At 44.2% G+C, this 14549-nt stretch overlaps 1 protein-coding gene across 1 annotated transcript in view; it reads left to right on the top strand.

The window, feature by feature from the left end:
• RNF175 (ring finger protein 175) overlaps window positions 1–14549 on the top strand; it is a 42104-nt gene that overhangs the window by 7411 nt on the left and 20144 nt on the right. The window lies entirely within an intron of this gene.

Below are 14549 nucleotides of genomic sequence, written 5' to 3'. Positions count from 1 at the left end.
TAAAAAGAAATGGAAGCAATGCCATCCAAGACTGTTATAAGCTGAAAGTGGAACCAGAAAGCTGAAACCTTCTTTTTTTTAAGTATTTATTTATTTGAAAGGCAGAGTTATGGAGAGAGAAGGAAAGACAGAAGGAGAGAGAGATCTTCCATCGCTGGTTCACAACAGCCACAGTTGAGCCAGGCCAAAACCAGGAGCCAGGAGCTTCATCTGGGTCTCCCATGTGGCTGCTTTCCCAGGCGCATTAACAGAGAGTTGGGTGGGAAGTGGAGACAGCCAGTGCCCATCTGGGATGCTGGCATCTAAGGTGGCATCTTAACCTGCTACACCACCACCACCACGGCCCCATACTGGACTCTTCTGTCTGAGTTGCTTCCTCTTGCTCACCTGGCTACCTAGAATACCTCTCTTGAGATCATGCTCTTGGCCACCCCACCACCACTGCCCTCTCTCCGTAATCCCACTTTTGCTCCCTAAGTTACTGTTTCTGTGTCCTAACGCAGCTTCATTGTTCTACAGCCACCTGAGGGCTGTGTGGTCTTGAGGGTCACCTTGGGGGTGACCAGGTGACTGTGATCATGGCCTTTCTTGGGGATGATCTCATCTGGTCCTTTAACAAAGTCAGGCACCCAAAGAAAGATGACCCATATCAGTCAAGAGAGATCTGGGTCTCAGGGAGGTCCCACTGGGATACTGCTGGATTAGCTCATGGACTTGGTTGGACTCTGAAATACTTCCTTGCCTGTCAGTCTACTATTGGCCGTGTCCCAAAGAAACACCTTTCCCCTGAGTGTCTCTGTGACAATCTTGGGCTCAAAGTTAGAGGTTTGATCCATGTTTTGTTCCCCTCCTAAGGGTTCTCTTCCAGAGCCAGTCAGCAGAACACAGCCATAGCAGGAATTCTTGGTGATGGCTGCAACCACTTGAACTGGAAATAGTTCCCAGAGCACCACTAGCCTAGTCTAACCCTGGTTTCCAGCTTTCTTATTGCATTCTGCCTGAACAACACTGAAAAAAATACTAGACCTAATGTGTTACCCAATGTAATGCCTTTGGGATGGAATTTGATGGGTATATTTCCACAAATGCTGACCTAAAACAAATACCTCATCTAGACAGAACCAAGCTCCCAAATTGTTTCTTTTGGCATCCAAGAGCACGTGGCCCTACTGAGAGCTTTGAGCTACTGAGAGCTTTGAGCACATTTATAAGACTCATGAAGTTTCTAGGATTTTTTTCTACAAGGAACCATATAATAAAATTTATTTATGTGACTTGATATTATAATTTCTGCCAGCATATTAATAACATATTATTTATAATTAGTATAATAGCTTCTATTATGGTAATTATAACAATTACCATAATAGTAATATATAAAATTACTATATAAGCGTATAAAAATGTATTTGTAAGTTACTATTATTATAGCCATGACAAGTGCCTTTGGTACATTAGCTCAGTTACCCTGGGAGGTAATTATTTTTTATCCCCTTTGTGAAATACAGTTCAGAGAGATTCAACAACTTGGCCAGAGTCATATTGCTAATTAGTTGCAGAGAGAAGGCTGGAATCCAACTTCAGGAGTCCTTTGCTCTCATGTAAAGGACAAGCTCCCTAAATATTCCAAACTCTGGCTTCCTTATTTGCAAAATGCAAACACCTAAGATAGGGACCTGTCTTGCAGAGCTGCAATCCTGAAATGTTGCCTGTGAGAATGTCCCTCACGATGACTGGTACCGTGAGGTGTGCCGTGCCATTAGCTGACTCTGACTGTATTCAGGAGACAGTTTGTCTGTAACATTTATGCAGACTCAATCCTATCCTGTAAAATTGGTTTGTTAATGAGAGGATCCTTTGCTAAACATCTTTATGAAACTAAACCAAATACTGAGCCATTGAGCTACATTCTCCCTGTCAGGAGATTTGGGCCAGTTGGGTTTCTTTCTTTTTTCAAGAGCAGTACACCTGTTTATCCTGCCTTGCCATACACTTCCGTTCTGCCACATGCTTTATCTGAGGATGGGCTGATTTTTGTGAATGTAGTGATAGGAACTGGGGCAGTGAGGGCATTGGAAGACCATAGCCATTCATCTAACCACGGTGACCTTCAGTTTCCTGATATTTAAAATGATGGCATGTTAAAAATAGGAAGTGTCTCTCTCTGTCTCTCTCTCTCTCACTGTCCACTCTGCCTGTCAAAAAAAAATAAATAAATAAAAAATAAAAAATAAAAAAATAGGAAGTGTCCCTGGTTCCAGTTCCAACATATAGAAGTCTTGGATGGCATCATTTCCATTTCACAGCAAGAGAAATCCTGAACAAACTGAGTATCTATCAGTTGCTTTTCTTGGGCCTACCAGAGAATTGAGGTCACAGGGAAAATTGCCACCTCGAAACCTGTGGAGACAGGTGAATGTAGGGAATCCCAGCCAAGATCTGCCTCCTGGGAGCAGGAGCTGCCAGAGCCAAGGGCTGCTAGGAGCTTGGAAGAACTGTTGGAAATAGCATCGACTAATGTGAGAACAAGAATCTCCTAGGGGCCTCAGTCCTATGGGTGCCCCGCATTTTCCTAGGATTTGCTGCCAGGAACCCCAGCATGGTGAAGAGCCAAGAGAAACTCCCATGCTTCTGGCAAAGGGACTGGGGAGAGAAGCCGTCTTGAACCTGACCAAGAGCATTCTCCATAACAAGGCTCGCAACAGCAAATGGGAACTGTTTTATCAGAGCTTTAGCTACACAGGAAGAGAGAAGTCGCCCAACTCCACCTTCCTCTCATCCTCCTGTCTGACCTAAGGGAAATCCACAGCTCAGCACCAGCTGGGAAGGCCACGGTCCAGAGATAGAGACGCAAGAGAGACTTAACCACAGGATAACAGAACTCCTCCACCAGCCCCACTCCTCACCACTGTACCAGTAGGGGCCAGAATAACAACGGTGGGTTAGAGCTGAAAGAGCCACAAGGCTTAGTTCTCCATACGGAGTTTTTAGGGAAACCCAAAGATAACAGGTGAGACACAAAAGGGCATTACTGGAAGCTGAAGGCTCTGGCACCAGAGCAAACACTAAGCACAACTCAACTCCTAACTAAAGTGGCACAAAACCTCACACTAAACCCCTGTTTATCCCAGTTCCTACTTCCCGATACATCAGGTCTGCCTTCCAGCTAAACCTTGCAAGGCCTGCTAAGTGAAGAAAAGGTTAACCTGAAGAGAAGATGCAAGCAGAAGAACCAGCCTCATTTATGGCAGAGATACTGGAATTATCAAACTAGGAATTTTAAATAACTATGGTTAACATGGCAGAGTCTCTAATGGGACAAGTGGATGAATGGTCCCTCTCCCCACCTCCATCACTCCCCATCTTTAAAACTTAAAGAGAAGAATAAGCTTGTGATCATAAAGTAAATTCAAAGTATGTCATTGCAAAAATTAAAAGAAAAATAAGAAAGAAAGAAGGAGGGAGGAAGAGAAGGGTGGGGAGTATCACTATGTTCTTAAAACTGTATATATGAAATACATGAAACTTGTTGCCTATATATAAAGAATTGAAAAAATATACATCTTTTAATTATCAACAAAAAATTAAAAGAAAAGATTCCTAAAAAAAAAAGAATGATTAACATTAATACATTACGGATTTCATGAGCATAAAAGGAATCTAAAGGAATATTTTGAATAATTCCATGCCCCAAGATTTGAATAGCTTAGAAGAAATAGACATGGCCGATGTCGTGGCTCACTAGGCTAATCCTCCACCTGCAGCGCCAGTACTCTGGGTTCTAGTCCCGGTTGGGGCACCGGTTCTGTCCCAGTTGCTCCTCCTCCAGTCCAGCTCTCTGCTGTGACCCGGGAAAGCAGTGGAGGATGGCCCAAGTGCCTGGACCCTGCACCCACATGGGAAACCAGGAGGAAGCACCTGGCTTCTGGCTTCGGATCAGCACAGCGCACTGGCCGTGGTGGCCATTTGGGGGGTGAACCAACGGAAGGAAAATCCTTCTCTCTCTCTCTCTCTCTCTCTGTCTAACTCTGTCTGTCAAAAAAAGAGGAGGAGGAGGAGAAAAAATAGATTACTCCCTTGAAAGATGTAAATTATAACAAAATCTACACAAAGAGAAATCAATCTCTCAATAGGCCTATACTTATTTTTATTTATTTATTCATTTATTTATTTTGACAGGCAGAGTGGACAGTGAGAGAGAGAGACAGAGAGAAAGGTCTTCCTTTGCCCTTGGTTCATCCTTCAATGGCCGCCGCGGCCAGCACATCTTGCTGATCCGAAGCCAGGAGCCAGGTGCTTCTCCTAGTCTCCCATGGGGTGCAGGGCCTAAGCACTTGGGCCATCCTCCACTGCACTCCTGGGCCTGGGCCATAGCAGAGAGCTGGCCTGGAAGAGGGGCAACCAGGACAGAGTCTGGTGCCCCAACAGGGCCTAGAACCCGGTGTGCCGGTGCCGCAAGGCAGAGAATTAGCCTGTTGAGCCACGGCGCCAGCCTTCTATACTTATTTTTAAAAGTTGAATCAATAATTAATAACCAAACAATTAGTAACCTTCCTAAAATTAAAAAAAAAAACAGCCCAGATGGTTTCAGCAGTAAATGCCACCATTTAAAGAAGTGATACCCGTTTTCTAAAATTACCCCAGAAAATAGAAGCAGAGGGAACACTTTCAAATTCATTCATTGAGGCCAGTAGTACCCTCATATCAAAAGAAGATGAAGACATTACAAGAAAGGAAAGCTATAGAACAATCTCTCTCATAAATATAAATGTTTACGTTCTCTACAAAACATTAGCAAAGCAAATTCAACAAGGTGTAAAATAATTGTACACCACAGCCAATGGGGATTGATTCCAGATGTGAAAGTCTCATTTAACAATTAAAAATCAATTAATGTAAGCACTCAAGAGGTGTGAGAAGGTCGTAGGATTTTATCAATGGACGTAGGAAGCACCTGACAAAGCCCAACACCCATTATACAAAAACTCTCAGCAAACCAGGAGTCAAGGGGACTTTCTAAACTTGATGAGTATACAAACACCTACAGCTAACTTACTCAACAGTTCAAAACTAGATGCTTTCCTCCTAAGATAAAAAAGAAGATAAGATTGTCCCTTTCATCACCTCTACTCAGCCTTATCCTGGGGCTACTAGCTTGTGCAGTAAGATCAAAAAAGGAAATAAAAAGTATATTGATCAGGGAGAAAGAAATAAAGCTGTCTTTGCTTGCAGAACACATGATTGTCTATATGGAAAATGCCAAAGAACCAACAAAGAATTCCTGGAACTAACAAATGATTATCTCAACGTTGCAAGACAGAAGGCCAATATGCAAAAGTCAATTGTTTTCTTACACATTAGCAGCACACAACTGGAATAGGAATTTAAAACATAGCATTAATAAAAGGCATAACTATATACATAGGCATAACTCTATCAAAATATGGGCAGAATCTGTAAACAGATAACTGAGAATCAAGTGGGTGTTTCGTTAGTCCGTGGCTAAGACACGGACTTGGGATACTGCATTGCATACCAGAATGCCTGGTTTCAATTCCCCGGCCTGCTCCTGATTCCAGCTTCATGCTAATATGCACCCTGGGAGGCAGCAAATAATGGCTCAAGTAGTTGGGCCTTGCAAACCATGTGGGAGACCTGGATTGAGTTCTTGGTTCTCAGCTCTGACCTTGCCCAACTGTGGCTATTGTGGTTACTTGGAGAGTGAACCAATGAATGAGAGCTCTCTCTCTCTCTCTTTCTCTCACTCTGTGTGTGTGCATGTGTGTGTATGTATGTGTGTGTGTGTCTTCCTCTCAAATTTTTAAAATAAAAGTTAACAAAAAGATGTAACATAAATGGAAAGCTGCTTCATATTTGTGGGTCGGAAGGCTCAATTTGAGTAGCGTTCAGATGGCCAGTTCTTCCCAACTTGATTCTGAACAATCCCAATCAAAATTTCAGCCAGCTATTTCATATGTAGCAACAAACTTGAACTACAGTTTATATTGGAAAGGCAAAAGACCCAGAATAGACAACACAACACTGAAGAATAGAGTTGGAGGATTGCCACTACCTGACTTCAAGATTACAGTAAAGCTGTACTAAGCAATACAGTGTGGAGATGGTGAAAGAATAGACTTATAGATCAGTGGGCCAAAACAGAGAGCCCACAAACATCCCTACGTAAATACAGTCATTTTATGCATGCCCAAGGAGCAAATGCAATTCAGTGGAGAAAGAACACTTTGCAAGAAATGAAGATGGAACAACTGGACATCCATATGGAAAACACAATCAGTTAACCCAGACACGCACTCTATACCTTTCACAAAACTTTATTCAGAATAGACCTGAGATCCAAATGGAAAATGAAAAACCAATAGGACTTTTAGAAGATAACTTGAGAAAGAAATCTTGATGAAGTTGGTTTGGTGATGAGTTTTCAGACATGATCCACAAGCACATGAATTAGTAATTTGGATTTTATTGAAATTAAAAACTGTCTATGAAAGATCCTTTTTAAATATTTATTTATTTACTTATTTGAAAGGCAGAGCCACAGATAGGCAGAGGCAGAGAGAGAGAAAGGAAGGTCTTCCATCTGCTGGTTCACTCTCCAGATGGCCACAATGGCCAGAGCTGGGCCGATCTAAAGCCAGGAGCCGGGAGCTTTCTCCGGGTCTCCCATGTGGGTGTAGGGGCCCAAGCACTTGGGCCATCTTCTACTGCTTCCCAGGCCATAGCAGAGAGCTGGATCAGAAGTAGAGAAGCCAGGGCTCAAACTGGCGCCCGTATGGGATGCAGACACTGCAAGAGGCAGCTTTACCTGCTACATCACAGTGCCGGCTCCTGAAAGAAATTTTTAAGAAAACAAAAAAACCTACAGACTGGGAGGAAATATATGCAAGCAAACATCTTTGATAAAGAACTCATATCTAAAATATTCTTACAACTCGATTATAAAAGATAATTATTTAAAAATTGTCAAAATATCAGAAAAGACCACTCATCAAGGAGGGTATACAGTTGGCAAATAGACATATGAGAAGGAGCCCATCATCGTATGTCATTAAGGAATTAAAATTGAAACAACGATGAGGCACCAATACATATCTATTTGAATGACTAAAATCCAAGAAACTGGCAACACCAAATGTTAATAAGAATGTGGGGTGGCAGGAATTCTCATTGTAGGGAATGCAAAATTGGAAAGCCATTTTTCAAAATCTTTCTGTGTATGTGTTTATTTATGTGAGAGGTAGAGAGGAAGAGAGATCGAGCGAGCAGGAAGGCAGAGGGAGAGCACACCTATCTGCTGGTTCATTCTTCTAATGCCTTCAAAGGCCAGGACTGGGCGCTGCCAAAGCCAGAAGCCAGCACCTCAGGCCACGTCTGCCATGTGGGTAGCAGGAACCTAACTACCTGAGCCGTCAGTGTTGTTGCTCAGGACCTGCAGTAGCAGAAGCTGGAGTTAGGAGCTGAAGACGGGCACCAAACCCAGGTGCTCCCATGTGAGACTCAGGCATCTGTTAGCCTCTAGGCTAAAGGCCCAGCCCGAGAAGACCAGTTCTGAAGGCATTTTGGCAGCCGTCTCCTACAAAGCTAGATGTAATCTTACAATATGGTCCGGCAATCGCCATTAGCCAGTTGAGTTAAAATTAGCCAGTTGAGTTGAAAAGCCAGCATTTACACAAAAACCTGCATGCAACTGTTTATTCATAATCACCCATAGCTGGAAGCAACCGAGATGTCTTTTAACAGCAGATTAAATGAACATCTGTAGTACCATCCATGCAATGGAATACCAGTCAGCAAGAAAAGAAATCAGCCATCAAAGACTGGCAGGGAGCTTCAGCACGCAGAGGCTACCCTTGTGTGATTCTAATTACACGACATTCTGGAAAACATAGAACTGGAGAGTGATCAGAGGCCGCCACTGGTTCAGGAGGAATAAGTGGGTTCGACCGGTGAAACAAGGGACATTTTAGGGCAGTAAACTTAATCTGTGCAACACTATAATTGTGAACCAAGGCATTCTGCCTTTGTCAAATCTCATAGAACTACACAGGACAAAAAGTGAACCTTGAAGTATGCAAAGTTCAACAAATCACTTAAGAGGTTGGGGAATCCCAAGAAGCGATGCAGACTTGGCAAGAGGGTCTAACTGCATTACTGTGTGTGAGACAACCTCACTGAAGGGCTTGGAAGGAAAGCTGCTGACCCAAGTGACAGCGGATGAGCAGAGTCTGTAAGATTAAGGCAGTGGCAGGCGCACATAAGCACAGTACTTTAGTTGACAAAACTGTGCCCCAAGGGGATATGGTTCAGTAATTCTGATACTGCCATAGTATATGCATGGTGGAATGGAAGCAGATAGTGGGAACCAGGTTACTTACAGTTGAAATGGTAGTTTACAAAGAAGCAAGGGGGCGATATCATCAAAAAAGTATTAAGTGGGGCCGGCGCTGTGGCATAGCAGGTAAAGCAGCTGCCTGCAGTGCCAACATCCCATATGGGTGCCGGTTCAAGTCCCAGCTGCTCCACTTCCGATCCAGATCTCTGCTATGGCCTGGGAAAGCAATAGAAGATGACCCAAGTCCTTGGGCCCCTGTACCCGCATGGGAGACCTGGAAGAAACTCCTGGCTCCTGGCTTTGGATCTGCACAGCTCCAGCTGTTTCAGCCAATTGGGGAGTGAACCAGCAGATGGAAGACCTCTCTTTCTCTCTCTCCTTCTCTCTCTGTGTATCTCTGACTTTCAAATAAATAAATAAATCTTTAAAAAAATAGTGGAAAGTGCACACACAGTAATATGCGTGAATCACTTTATATACTGAAGATACTGTTATCTGTACATATTACTTATACCCTGAAGTTATGATTTATTATAAATAAAGTATTACTCTCACTTTATTTCACGCACGATTTGGGCCACATACTGAAGAGGAAAGGACTAAATTTAAAAATCTCAGAACACCTTCAGATCAACTTTAGTTTGCAAAAATTGGTTTATTTATTTGAAAGGCAAAGTGACAGAGAAGGAGAGATAGAGAAAGAGCTTCCATCTGCTGGTTCACTCCCCAAGTGGACATAATTCTTAGGGCTGGGCCAGGCAGGAACTGGAACTCCATCCGGGTCTCCCAGGTGGGTGGCAGGGGCCCATGTACTTGGACCATCTTTTGCTGTGATCCCAGGGGCATCAGCAGAGTGTTGGATTGGAAGTGGAGCAGCTGATAACTCAAACCAGTGCCAGTGTCTCAAGTGGCGGCTTAACCCACTGCGCCATAATGCCAGCTCCTCAGATCGACTTTTAACAAATATGTCCACCTTCTGAAGTGATACTTTGGTGATTACATTCTGTTGTCGCTCTGAGCTGTGTACATCAGAGCAGTGTATTAGAAATACTTGAAGGAAATGATTTACTTAGAAGTAAAGTTTAAAAATAAAACACAAGGGGCCGGCGCTGTGCCGTAGCCCGCATCCTGTATGGGCTCCGGTTCCAGTATCAGCTGCTCCACTTCCAATCCAACTCTCTGCTATGGCCTGGGAAAGCCGTAGAAGACGGCCCAAGTGCTTGGGTCCCTGCACCTGCGTGGGAGACCCAGAAGAAGCTCCTGGCTCCTGGCTTCAGATCAGTGCAGCTCCAGTCATTGTGGCCAACTGGGGAGTGAACCAGCAGATGGAAGACCTCTCTCTCTCTCTCCCTCTCCCTCTCCCTCTCCCTCTCCCTCTCCCTCTCCCTCTCCTTCTCTCTCTGTAACTCTGACTTTCAAGTAAATCAACAAATCTTAAAAAAAAAAAACTACTTCTATGTGATGCCAAAAAAAAAGTACAGACAGAAAGTGGACAGAAGGTAGAATATTCTTATTTTGTCTGAGATATTACTAAATACCTGGATGTTTTCAGATAGTCACGATTTTAGCACAGTATAGACCGAGAATGTGGATATTCTAATTTTTCTCTTTCCAGATGATAATCTTGATGTGGTATAGACATAGGCAGGGCCTCAAAGTCAAATTATTTCCAACTCTATGAACAACAGTTAATTAAAAATAAAAAGTCACTAAACACCACCCCTGCCACCTTCTCTTCTGCGCACCTACTTTTCATCGCTGCGGGAAGTGAGGACAGTGCCAGCAAAGAATCCTTGCACGCCTCCATAGAGGACCTGGCAACCGACATCCACGGAGTTTGGGTTTCAGACACTCTATTAACTTGCCTCAATGCATAGGCAAATAATTCACCACAGATTGAAACGCTGCTCTATTTAAATCAAACTTCCTGCCTATTAATCGCTGTGAAACACAAGAAAATATTGCTATGCCAATAAAGCATTGCAAGGGCTGAAATCTTTTGAAAACGAGGCAAGGCACAAATCCTCAGATCCACGTATCTACATGCCTGCTGCATGCATGCGTAACATCGCAAAATCTCCTTCAAGAGTTTCCAGTGACAAAACCAAGTATTTGGATTGATCTGGAGATAGAACCACGAGCTAACTGAATTTCTGAGGACTTCTCATGGGCCAAGATTCCATACCTTTTTCTTGTCTGATTATGTCCACACTTTCCTCCATTGCCTTGTACTGAAAGCAGCAGTGTTTCCTGGAGGCATTTGTTTCCATGAGAACGTCTTGCTTATCTCTGAGCATCTCTCATCTCTCTGCACCCCAGTACACACACACACACACACACACGGTTGCAAAAAGTTCAGGATTTGCAATGCAAAGGAAATGAGCATCACACAACTTCTTCTTTCTTTCCTTATTTTAATATTGTATGGCTCATTCATCATGCTGTCCAATTAGACAAATGAAAGATACCTTTGTTTTGACTTGATCTGCGATTTTTTTCAGATTCATTATGTGCATGGCAACAAGAAAAAAAAAAAAAAACACGGTACCTTTGGGCTGCATCTGATTCACCAGGAAATTCCTCCTGCTATGATGTGTGGGTGGGGAGAACGCGGGTGATGTGATCCAGATGCAGGGGCCGCCCTGCGCCAGCAATGCAGATGTGTTTCATACGCACATGCCCAGATGGCGACCCCTCTGGCACTGCTAATGTGTCCCAGCTGCCAGGCTTCCTCCTTTGCATGTATGCGCCTGGACTGCACATATTTCCTGTGTTTATTTATGAGGCACAGCATTCCTACATTTCATATGTGGCAGTTACTATTAAAAATGAGAAATTTTAACTGCTCTGGAAATTGATAAAGAATCTTTTAAATTGCTGTGAAAGGTGGCCCTCGTTGCAAAATGACTCCTCATACAATTATTGCATTCACAATGCAAATGTCTGACCTTTCCCCTAGCATGTTGAGAAAATATGGGGCTGGGTATACACTTTAAAGATAGTTAAGAAAATTAAATGTTTGCATACGTAATACATTATCATGATTTTTTGCTTTCCTTTCATTTCTGATCTCCAAAGCCTATTTTAAAAAGTAGCGTGTCTATACATTGAACATTGTTATTCATTGCTAATCAAATCCAGGCATGGAGTAAAAGAAATTTGGGATCTTCTAGAAATGGTTCATACTTATAGGTCCGCAGGGAGAGAACTAGTTTTAGAAAAATATAGTCCAACTGTAGCACCAAACTATTGGAGATTGTAACTCCGTGGATTTGAGGAAATGGATTAAGCTTATAAATTTTGGCTTATGATCTAAAGTATAAAGTATAAGGGCATAGTAGTTTCAGTGAATTGGAACAAACTGGACTTTTTCTTTAAGGAAAAACTTCAGCATTCTTACTGGGGAAATGCAAAAGTGACTCAAAGTCTTAAAAGAGAAAGCCGAAAACTGCAAGTGACAGATGATCACGTTTGGAAAGATGGGGCTCATGGCCATGCCCTTCTTTAATTTCAGACGTAATGAACTTAAAGAGCCAGCAAATGGAAGATTTATGAGAGATAACTATCCCCATATACAGCAACAGGAAGCCCACGACCAAAACACTGATGAGCTTTTCTGGAAGGGGCTACGCACTTTCATTATCGATGGCAAAGGGTGAGCGTTGAGTGCCCGGTTAGGTGTATCGTGAGTCTCATTTGCTCGGCATGTGGTTTCAGGTTCTCCTGAAAACTTTTCTGCTTATTTAAGTGAAGCTGGTCTTTCCTATTTATGTATGTCATTCATCTCTACTTTAAAAAAAAAAAGATTTATTTATTTATTTAAAAGGCAGAGCAAAAGGGGCCAGTGTTGTGGCACAGTGGGTTACAGCCCCAGACTGCAGTGCCGGCGTCCCATGTGGGCACTGGTTCGAGTCCTGGCTGCTCCATTTCCGATCCAGCTCCCTGCTGGTGCTCCTGGGAAAGCAGCGGAGGATGGCCTCACCTGGGCCCCTGGACCCACATGGGAGACGCAGAAGGGGCTGCTCCTGGCTCCTGGCTTTGGCCTGGCTCAGCCCCAGTCTTTGTGGCCATTTGGGGAGTGAACGAGCGGATGGAAGACCTCTTTTTCTCTCTGCCTCTTTCTCTGTAACTCTGCCTTTCAAATAGATGAGATGAATCTTTAGGGAAAAAAAAAAAGAGCAAAAGAGTGTGTGTGTGAGAGAGAGAGAGCAAGAGAGAAGAGAGAGAGAGAGATTTTCCATCTGCTGCTTCACTCCTAAAATGGCCACAACAGCCAGGTCTGTGCCAGGCCAAATCCAGGATCCAGGAACTCCATCCAGATCTCCCACATGGGTGGCAGGGGCCCAAGTACTTGGGTCATCTTCTGCTACCTTCCCAGGAGCATCAGCAAGCAGTTGGATTGGAAGCAAAGCAGCTGGGACTTGAACCGGCACTCTGATACGGGACGCCGACGTCACAGGAGGCAGCTTGACCCATTTCACCACAACACCAGCCCCTCACAAATAAAGGTGCTAGCTCGTTTATTACCATTGGCCACACCCACCAAATAGGATGGAAAAATTAAAGCAATTATCTAATTCAGGTGAGAATAAAGAATATTTACTTCTCCCTGAAACATTAAAACAAAAAAGTAGGTTATGGGGTATTTTGTTCCTGAATTCTCCAGATATTTATGTCAGTCTGGCTCCACGTGTATTTTTGCTCCAATGCATGTGTGTGAGTGCAATGGTGTTCATGGAGAGAGGATTCTGAGCGATCCTAACAAGGGGGTGGAAGACTTTGTGGGGAAGGAGCAGCCAAAGGAGAGTGAAGGGTCTGGGAAATGCCTTCGGATCTGATGGATACTTGGGGTTGTTGGACCTTAGACTTAATCAACGAAGACCTTATTAAAGGAGCCAAGAATGCATCCAGGGTTGCTTCTTACTAAGTCTTCCGCCTCTGAAGACAACAAATGGCAAGGGTGTGTTGTATCCTCAAGGTCGTATATATGTGATACAACTCTTCCCACACAGCTGGCAGGTGTAGTGAACTGCTCATGAGACACTTCACCAGGAAACCAAGATCCAAGCTCCATATCTTCAACAGAGCGCGGCCAGGGGCACCCCAAACGAAGTAGCTCCCACACGTTAGAAGATACCACTTCGCCATTCCCCTTCTCTTCAGTCTGAGGAAGTAATAGGTGGTTAGTTGGGGCGCAGCCGTGAAAGACCAAGGGTTACTGCTATTGGCTAAACCTGAGTGCTTTTCACAGAGAGGGAACAGCTGTCTTGGGCCAGCTCTGCAGAGTAGGAGTTTTGCTACAGAGACCACATCCAGTCAGTGGCCTGTCACAGCACATCAGCTCCATCTGTCCTGCTTCTGACCTGTGGGATTGGGACCAGCCAGGTTAAAGGACCCTCTGACAGCTACTTGGACTTGGAGAGAAACAGGAAACAGTATGATCCATAGTCCATACCATGGGACGCCTAGGAAAGGCACCAGGAACTAAAGAAGAGAGACAAGAAGGAAGGCAGTGCATTGCAAACCCAACAGTCAGGGGCAAGGTGGCCCCCAGCTTGGTTGGGAGTGAACCTGTAGACTGCAAAGGCACAGCAGTTAGACCAGGTCCCAGGAACTTCTCAAAGACCTGCCCACCACTTCCTCCTTTAACCACTGTGCATTTTCACACAGGCACATGAGAGTCCCAACAGCCCCTGGGCTCTGTGTGGTGCAGCTGGGCTTTTGGGGGCTTTCCCATCCAGACTGACGGCCAAGTATCCCCAGTCTTACACCTCAGTGAGGCACATTTACCCAAAATCACAAAGCTGCTGAGGCTCTGTGTGGCTTTCATCTCAATCAGATAAAAGGAGGGGCAGAGGCTTTCAGGTTTCGGAGGATTAATCCTTTGAATGTTCAGGCAGCCATGCCAGTTCTCTCCACTACTGGGCCTGTCCAGTTGGACGGTGTCCAGTTGCATGGTGGCGATGGCCTCCCCTGAGAGGCTTTGGGATCATGTAGCAGTGGAGATGCTGGAGCGGGCATTGGACATAGCAGTTAGGTCACTACTTGGGATGTCCATATCCCATACTGGAGTGCCTGGGTACCAGTTCTAGCTCGTCCGCTTCCAATACAGCTTCCTGCTAACGTGCACTTTTGGTAGCAGCAGATGACGGCTTAAGTACTTGGGTTCCTGCCACCCAGATGGGAGACCCAGATG

The sequence above is a fragment of the Lepus europaeus genome, chromosome 8, assembly GCF_033115175.1.
Source record: "Lepus europaeus isolate LE1 chromosome 8, mLepTim1.pri, whole genome shotgun sequence".
Classification (NCBI taxonomy): Eukaryota; Metazoa; Chordata; class Mammalia; order Lagomorpha; family Leporidae; genus Lepus; species Lepus europaeus.
Note: the sequence above shows the minus strand (reverse complement) of the source record. Positions and strands in the feature narration are given on the sequence as shown.